The sequence below is a fragment of the Pseudophryne corroboree genome, chromosome 2, assembly GCF_028390025.1.
Source record: "Pseudophryne corroboree isolate aPseCor3 chromosome 2, aPseCor3.hap2, whole genome shotgun sequence".
Taxonomy (NCBI): Eukaryota; Metazoa; Chordata; class Amphibia; order Anura; family Myobatrachidae; genus Pseudophryne; species Pseudophryne corroboree.
This window is the reverse complement of record NC_086445.1, coordinates 181,048,535-181,057,130: the sequence shown is the minus strand read 5'-3', so window position 1 is coordinate 181,057,130 and position 8,596 is coordinate 181,048,535.

Here is an 8,596-nt window from a genome sequence, read left to right as displayed (position 1 = left end):
CAGTGTCTAGGTCGACCACTTCTGGTCGACAGTGACTAAGTCGACACGTGAAATATGTCGACACAAGCATTAGGTAGACCTGAACAAGGTCAACAGGACAAAATGTCGACATGTTTTTATAAAAGTTTTGGTGTCCTTTTCTTTGTAGAGTGTCTAGGAACCCCAATTAGTGCACCGTGTCCCCTCGCATAGATCGCTTCACTCGCCATGCTTCGGGCAAGGTGCCTCGCTCTGCTACCGCTACGCTTGGCACAGGTTATCATTCCCGATTGTAGTCCACGTGGATCATAAAGTATGAAAAAGTTTTAAAAAAAAGAAAAAAATTGTGAAAAACTCTTGTCGACCTTTTGTCGACCTAGAACATGTCAACCTAGTAACCATATCGACATAGAAACCATGTTGACCTAATGCATGTCGACCTAAGTGTGGTCGACCTAGAGACCGGATACCGACTCAAACAAGTGGCCCAGCTTTTCACAGGGAATTCAATGCAAAAATGGGCATGACAATAATTTTGGGGGTATGGTTTGTGTAAGGTGGGTGTGGTTTATATAGCTAATTAAATAACGGGCTGTAAATCTTGCACATGTGCTATTGTATGGCCCTCATTCAGATTAGAGCGCAAAACGCGATTCAGATCCAGGCCTTGCACACAAAATACCTGACCTGGATCTGACATCCTGCATTTTGCATTTCTGTGCTATCATTGTATACCTCCCAAATGGAAAGACAGCATGCTCTGCTCCTACGCGTCCCTCTTAACTTATGATTGCCATCACCTGTGCTGAAACACCTTTCTTATCCATTACCCTTTTCAAAACGGGTGGTCTTCAGTATGCCGGTTGTTGGGATCCCAGCGCTCAGTCTACCGGCGCCGGAATCCCGACACCCAGCATACTGACAATTATTCTCCCTCTTGGGGGTCCATGACCCCCCTGGAAGGAGAATAAATAGCGTGGCACACGTAGCGCGCCACCGTGCCCGCAAGGGGCTCATTTGCACTTGCCCAGCTGCCGGTATGCCGGCGGTCGGGATCCTGGCACCGGCATACACCCATTCAAGGTGCCAGAAATCCTACATTCAGAGGGAAGTCCAGGAGCAGAGCATTGTTTCCCTCCTGGAGAGGGTCATGTTGGGAGGTATGTCGTTGTCACATTATATAGCAAGATTAAACAGGGAGCTTTTTGTCAGCCCTCTTACTATCTCTCTGCCCATATAACGTTGGCAACATGAAATGCAGTGGTGCAAGTATGCAGGTACACCCGGATACAGAGTACCTTTAAGAATTTTTCAGCGAGTTCGCAGTACCACCTGCCACACACTTTGCACCCATGACCACCATTACCCAGAGGCGTAACTAGGGTAGGGCGAGTGGGGCACGTGCCCTGGGCGCCTTGGCAGGCCCAGGAGAGGGGGGCGCCGCCGGCGGCCAGGTCATCATGCCCCACTCGCCCCCGTCACGCCGAAATGTGAGGGGAGGAGAGCGCAGCGTCTCTCCCTCCCCTCACCACCGCTGCCAGCACTCGTGTGTCCGGTCTCCGGCGTTAGCCAATCAGAGCTTGCGGACCGGCTCCTGATTGACTGCCGGTCCGCGAGCTCTGATTGGCTGGCGAAACGGCACCACACAGCCACCGGAGACCTGGAGCGGTGAGAGGAAGGAGAGGCGCTGCGCTGCGCTCTCCTACCCTCACATAGACACAACAGGCGGTGAGTGACCGGGGGGGGGGGGACTCGGGGGAGCACAGTGGGGCATTTATCTGGCACAGTGGGGCAATGTATCTGGCACTGTGGGGCAATGTTACTGGCACTGTGGGGCAATGTATCTGGCACTGTGGGGCATGTATCTGGCACTGTGGGGCATGTATCTGGCACAGTGGGGCAATGTAACTGGCACTGTGGGGCAATGTATCTGGCACTGTGGGGCAATGTAACGCACTGTGGGGCAATGTATCTGGCACTGTGGGGCAATGTAACTGGCACAGTGGGGCATGTATCTGGCACAGTGGGGCAATGTAACTGGCACTGTGGGGCAATGTATCTGGCACTGTGGGGCAATGTATCTGGCACTGTGGGGCAATGTATCTGGCACTGTGGGGCAATGTATCTGGCACTGTGGGGCACTGTAACTGGCACTGTGGGGCAATGTATCTGGCACTGTGGGGCAATGTATCTGGCACTGTGGGGCAATGTATCTGGCACTGTGGGGCATGTATCTGGCACTGTGGGGCATGTATCTGGCACTGTGGGGCATGTATCCGGCACTGTGGGGCATTGTATCTGGCACTGTGGGGCAATGTAACTGGCACTGTGGGCCATTTTCAGTGGCCCCACCCCTTCTGGTGCGTGGCCATACCCCTTCTGGTGTGTGGCCACACGCCTTCTGGTGTTTGGACACGCCCATTTTTCAACATGCGCGCCGAAGGCGCACGCACGTGCTTCTTTTGGTGTGTTTTTTTTTTTTGGGGGGGGGGGGGGCGCCATTTTCCATCTTGCCCTGGGCTCCAAAAACCCTAGCTACGCCTATGCCATTACCACAATTATAATGCGCCACAAACCAACAAGACCATGGTGCTTGGCAGCATGACGGTGCCTCCCACTTTATCAGGGTTACTGGGAGCGCGATGGTGATGTCATGACATCACATCACGCTTCCTCTGGCGGTTGTGGTTGGCATGAAGAGAGGAGCCTGATTACACTTTCCCGCATCGTCCCTTGCTGGGAGCACCAGTGCAGCTATTTCCATTCACTCGGCTCATGTGACGCGTCAGCACTGAGCGGCTTTTGTTCTTCACAGGCTGGGATGCTGGGCATGTCTCTGGCATCACTGTGTCGGGTCATTCATTTCTAATATAATGTGGACACTACTATATATTTCTATTATTATGGGGGTATTACTATATATTTCTATTGTAATGTGGACGCTACTATATATTTCTATTATTAAGAGGACGATACTATATATTTCTATTATACCAGGGGCACTAGTACAGTGGGGGTCATTCCGAGTTGTTCGCTCGCAAGCTGCTTTTAGCAGCTTTGCACACGCTAAGCCGCCGCCTACTGGGAGTGAATCTTAGCTTATCAAAATTGCGAACGAAAGATTAGCAGAATTGCGAATAGACACTTCTTAGCAGTTTCTGAGTAGCTCCAGACTTACTCGGCATCTGCGATCAGTTCAGTCAGTTTCGTTCCTGGTTTGACGTCACAAACACACCCAGCGTTCGCCCAGACACTCCTCCGTTTCTCCAGCCACTCCCGCGTTTTTCCCAGAAACGGTAGCGTTTTTTCGCACACACCCATAAAACGGCCAGTTTCCACCCAGAAACACCCACTTCCTGTCAATCACATTACGATCACCAGAACGAAGAAAAAACCTTGTAATGCCGTGAGTAAAATACCTAACTGCATAGCAAATTTACTTGGCGCAGTCGCACTGCGGACATTGCGCATGCGCATTAGCGACTAATCGCTCCGTTGCGAGAAAAAAATAACGAGCGAACAACTCGGAATGACCCCCAATATCTTTTCCTGTTATAATGGAAACATTACTATATATTGTTAGTAAATTGGGGGCATTAATATATATATTTATTTTACTGGGGCATTACTATATATTTCTAATCTTGCCTCCAGAGGGCAAAGAAAAGGGGCTGTGTCGTGTGGCCACACCGCTAGTTTCATGTAGCCACTCCCACTAGTAGCATGTGACCACGTCCCCTCACAACACATGAGCACGTCCATTTTTCGTCACTCAGTACCACTAAGACAGAGCTGGCCAAACCAGTCCTCGAGATCTACCAACAGTTCACATTTTCCAGACCACCTAGCTGGCGCACAGGTGTAGTCATTACTAATTAAGATGTGCTGCATTCATTCCTAACTGACAATTCTACAGATCTCCAGGAGGCCTGGAAAACATGAACTGTTGGTAGATCTCGAGGACCGGTTTGGCCAGCCCTGCACTAAGAAAATATTTCTACTTGCGCCACATATAGCTATAGGATATCAGCATGGGTATTATAATGGGACACCATAATGGCGAATGATAGGTCTAGAGTTAAAAAGCTCAAAGTACTGTAAGTTCAGATTTAGGAGGTGCAGTAACGTTTATATCAAGGTTACAGATACTGTACATGTTAGTTTTTTTTTGTGTTATAATTATTTTAAATACAATAGGAGTTCTCTAAAAGGTGCATACACACTGAGCAAAAAGCCCAGCGTGTATGCAGAGCGATGATGTGAACATCGCTGGGCGGAAAATCGCTCAGTGCATACACGCGATGTTCACGGGGGTGAACCACTTTCCACAGCAGGAGACTTTCCACAGCAGGAGACTGTGGAAAGTGGTTCACTTGGCTTGTAAAACAAGCTGATGGACAGCGGCGGCCAGTGATGACGCGAGAGCACGCATCAGTGCTCATCGCCCGTCCACACACACTGGCCTAGTTTGACCTCAAAGTAGCTCAAAATGCCAAAAGTTAGCTACTTTGAGCTCAAAATCAACTAGTGTGTATGGGCCTTTAGAATGGTATCCAGTCTCTAGGTCGACCACACTTAGGTCGACAATGTCTAGGTCGACCACTATTGGTCAACAGTAAGTAGGTCGACATGGTTTCTAGGTCAACATGGTCTCTAGGTCAACATGTTCTAGGTCGACATGAGTTTTTCAAATTTTTTTCATTTTTTAAACGTTTTCATGCTTTACGATCCACGTGGACTACAACTGGGAACTGTAACCTGTGCTGAGCACAGTGAGGCGCCTTGCCCGAAGCATGGCGAGCGAAGCAAGCCATGCGAAAAACACGGTGCACTAATTGGGGTTCCCGTTCATTCTACGGAGAAAACGACACAAAATACAAACAAACATCATGGTGACCTTCTGTCATGTCGACCTTGTACATGCCAACCTAGCAGTGGCATGCAGTGAGATCAGTGGCTGGTGAGGCACTGCAGTCATAATGTCCGCCGAATCCTGCCGATGACCCCTACCGCTGCCGAGCCAATGCCCGCTACTGCCCCTGAGCCGATGCTCGCTGCCACCGCCAATTGCTTACAAACTCACCCACCATCAACTGACCAGCCCTCCGCAACTAATTTGCATCTCAGTCCGATGCCGCCATTACCACCAATGCCGTCTGCCTGCCTGCTCATTATACTTGTGATATATTGTACATTTTTATAGAAAAAAAAATTAGTGTTTGGGACTGGGAAGGGAGTGGGAGGAGGACATGAATGCAATTTTGTTGTCCAGAGCTTCCATTAACTTAATAGCACCGTGGATGCGGCGCTATTAAGTTAATGGAAGTCCTGGACAACAAAATAGCCAGCAGTGGGTGACAGGGAGAGGGTGACGCCAGAGAGAGGGTGACAGCAGTGGGTGACAGGGAGTGGGTGATGCCAGGGAGAGGGTGACAGGAAAAGCTTGACGCCAGTAAGAGCGTGACGCCAGGGAGAGGGTCGACAGGGAGAGGGTGACAGCAGTGGGTGATGCCAGGGAGAGGGTGATGCCAGGGAGGGGGTGACAGCAGGGAGAGGGTGACGGGGAGGGTGACAGCAGCGGGTGATGCCAGGGAGAGGGTGATGTCAGGGAGGGGGTGACAGCAGTGGGTGATGCCAGGGAGAGGGTGGCAGCAGTGGGTGATGCCAGGGAGAGGGTGACAGCAGTGGGTGATGCCAGGGAGAGGGTGACGCCAGTGAGGGAGTGACAGCAGTGGGTGACGCCAGGGGAGGGTGGCAGCAGTGGGTGATGCCAGGGGGAGGGTGACAGCAGTGGGTGACGCCGGGGAAAGGGTGGCTGTAGTGGATGACAGGGAGAGGGTGATACCAGGGAAAGGGTAACTGCAGTAGGAGCAGGTGAGAGTGTAAAGGAGAGAAGTAAAGGGTGATGGGAACAGACAGTGAATGACAATTACAGTATATTGGTATTTACTTACATGGACCTGGGCCTAGAACTAAGGGGATCGCCGGTGACAAGAGCAGCCTGAACAGGAATCCGGGGTCGGGAGAGAGAGAGTGAGAGAAGAGTGGATAAGCCGGGGATCGTGGCCCCTCTTCCCCTCTGGACAGACTGGACTAACTGGGGTATATTTACTAAGGTACCAATTTCATTCGAGTTGGCTTTTTCTTTCTAAGTGTGATCTCGGGAATTTACTAAACACAAATCTCGGCAGCGTTGGGACTATTCGTATTGAGATACACTGCAGACCACAGAAATACGAATCAATAGACCATCGGTCAAACACGGCTGTTATTTAATATAACTCGGTAATTTACTAAGAATTTGTATTCTCAATCACTGCCGACAATAGCCAAACACTGCCGGGAAAGCATGGAATTCGTAAAAAAATGGAGCTTTCAAATAGACCTTTACAAACAAAAACAGGTAAACTCTGCGCTTCAAACAAGGTGCTGCAATATGCCTGACACCCACCCACAAGGTGTCAAAGAACAATAATGATACAATAATACTGGATGCACTATGCGCTCCTTAGTTGGGACAACAGTAAGTTGATGGATGTTGTTTTTCAACAAGTCTCGTAATGGTATCAGGATAGATCTTCTTTTTATCCACAGAAAAACCTCAGAAACAGAGAAATGAGAGACAGGGAACACTTCTCATAGTGTGCATCAAATGGTTATGGTGTGAAAATGTGTGACACACAAATACAAAATGGGGGGATTTACTTCGTACCCTTTATTGGCCTCCACTAGGCCAAATTTCACATTTAGAACAGGTAACTCCTCACGTAGCTAGAGATCTCCGCACAACGAGATTGATCGTAATATGGCCACTCCTTATTTTCCAAATCTCCCTCAAGGAGATACAAGCATGCTCCATATAGGTCCCAAGCTCCTGGTTGCTCAGCAAAGGTTACCTAAATGGAATTACCCCCCCAACTAGTCACCCCTGGCCGGGGTTCCCTGGAGGAGTGGGGACCACTTAAATTAAGGGGTACCCTCCTCCAGGCACCCAAGGGCCAGGGGTGAAGCCCGAGGCTGTCCCCAGCACCCCTGGGCGGTGGGTGCCAGGCTGATAGCCATAAGTGTGTAAATAAAAAATGATATTGCTTTTTGTTATGGAACTACAAGGCCCAGTAATCCTCCCCCGCTTGCTGGTACTTGGAGAACCAGAAGTACCAGCATGCAGGGAAATAACGGGTCCGCTGGTACCTGTAGTTCTACAACAAAAAAATACCCAAATAAAAACACACACACACCTTGAAAGTAAAAATGTATTAAAACACACACACTCACACATACTTACCTACATCCCACGCCGGTCACGTCCACTTGTCCATGTAGAATCCAATAGGGGTACCTGTAAAAATGAGAGAGAGAGACTACTTACCTACATCCCACGCTGAGAATCACATCCACTTGTCCAGTAGAATCCAACAGGGTTACCTGTAGGGGAGAAAAAAGGAAGAAAAAAAAAGAGGAGAGAGAGAGAGATGGGGAGGATAAACAGGTGAGAAAGTGTGGGATGTACTAACCTCTCCAGCAGCGTTAACTTCCTTTCTCTGCGCTCCCCTGACATCTCCTCTGTAACCTGGCTCCTTCCCATCCCAGCGCTGTTATTCGCTTCTTGTTGTTCACATGCACCACCTCCTCACCGCCGCGACCACTCAGGACTCAGCATTGCAGATGCGGCGCTGATCCTTGGTATTCACTGGTGGCGCATGTGCTCATACCAGAGCAACCGGAGAGGTAGCTGTGACGTGGAAACAACATTAGTGAATAGCAGCACCAGGACGGGGAGGAGCCAGGTTACCGAGGAGATGTCTGGAGAGAGTAGAGAAAGGCATTTAACGCTGCAGGGGAGGTTAGTACATCCCGCCCAAAGAGAGACACAGGGAATGGGAAAGAGACGAGAAAGAGAAATGGGGGGAAGGAGTACAGAAATGAGCTACTTAAGAACAAAGAAAATAAAAATGCATTTACCATGTTTGGAGAGAGAGAGAGACAGAGACACGAACGAACCTTGAATCAGATCAAGGTGCAGCTTCCGGACTTCAGGGTATTTACTCTCTTGCCGGCGGAGGCAGCAGGTGGCTCCTGTAACCATCGGCCCGGCGCGGGCAGACAACTACACAGGAGAGGGAGGCGGAAGGCTCCGACCCTCCGCCACGTGTGGATAAGCAGGAAGCGCCCTCCTCCGTGTCAGGACAGGAGGAGAGAGAGGTGAGCACTAATACCGCAGCTGGGTGATTGGACCAGCGGATCCAGCCCTGGATCCGCTGTCCAATCACATCTGGCCCTGTCCAAGAGGCACTTATACTAGTGCCGCTGTATCGTCGTTTTTTCTATGGACTTTTGCAGCCCAGTCTTTGGCCCTGCCCCCCACTTTATGCCCATTAACATTGACAACGGGAGGCACTGTTAGCAGTGCCTCCTAAACTATTTACATGTCTCAAAATGATTAGAATAATATAACGAAGATACTGATGACACAGAATATGTGTCATAAGTATCTTCCTTGTATTATTTTAATCATTAATGACAGGGGAGACACTGCCTCCCCTGACTGCTCGTCCCTGCGACCTGGAGACCATGTTGACCTATAAACCATAGCGACCTACTTACTGTCAACCAATAG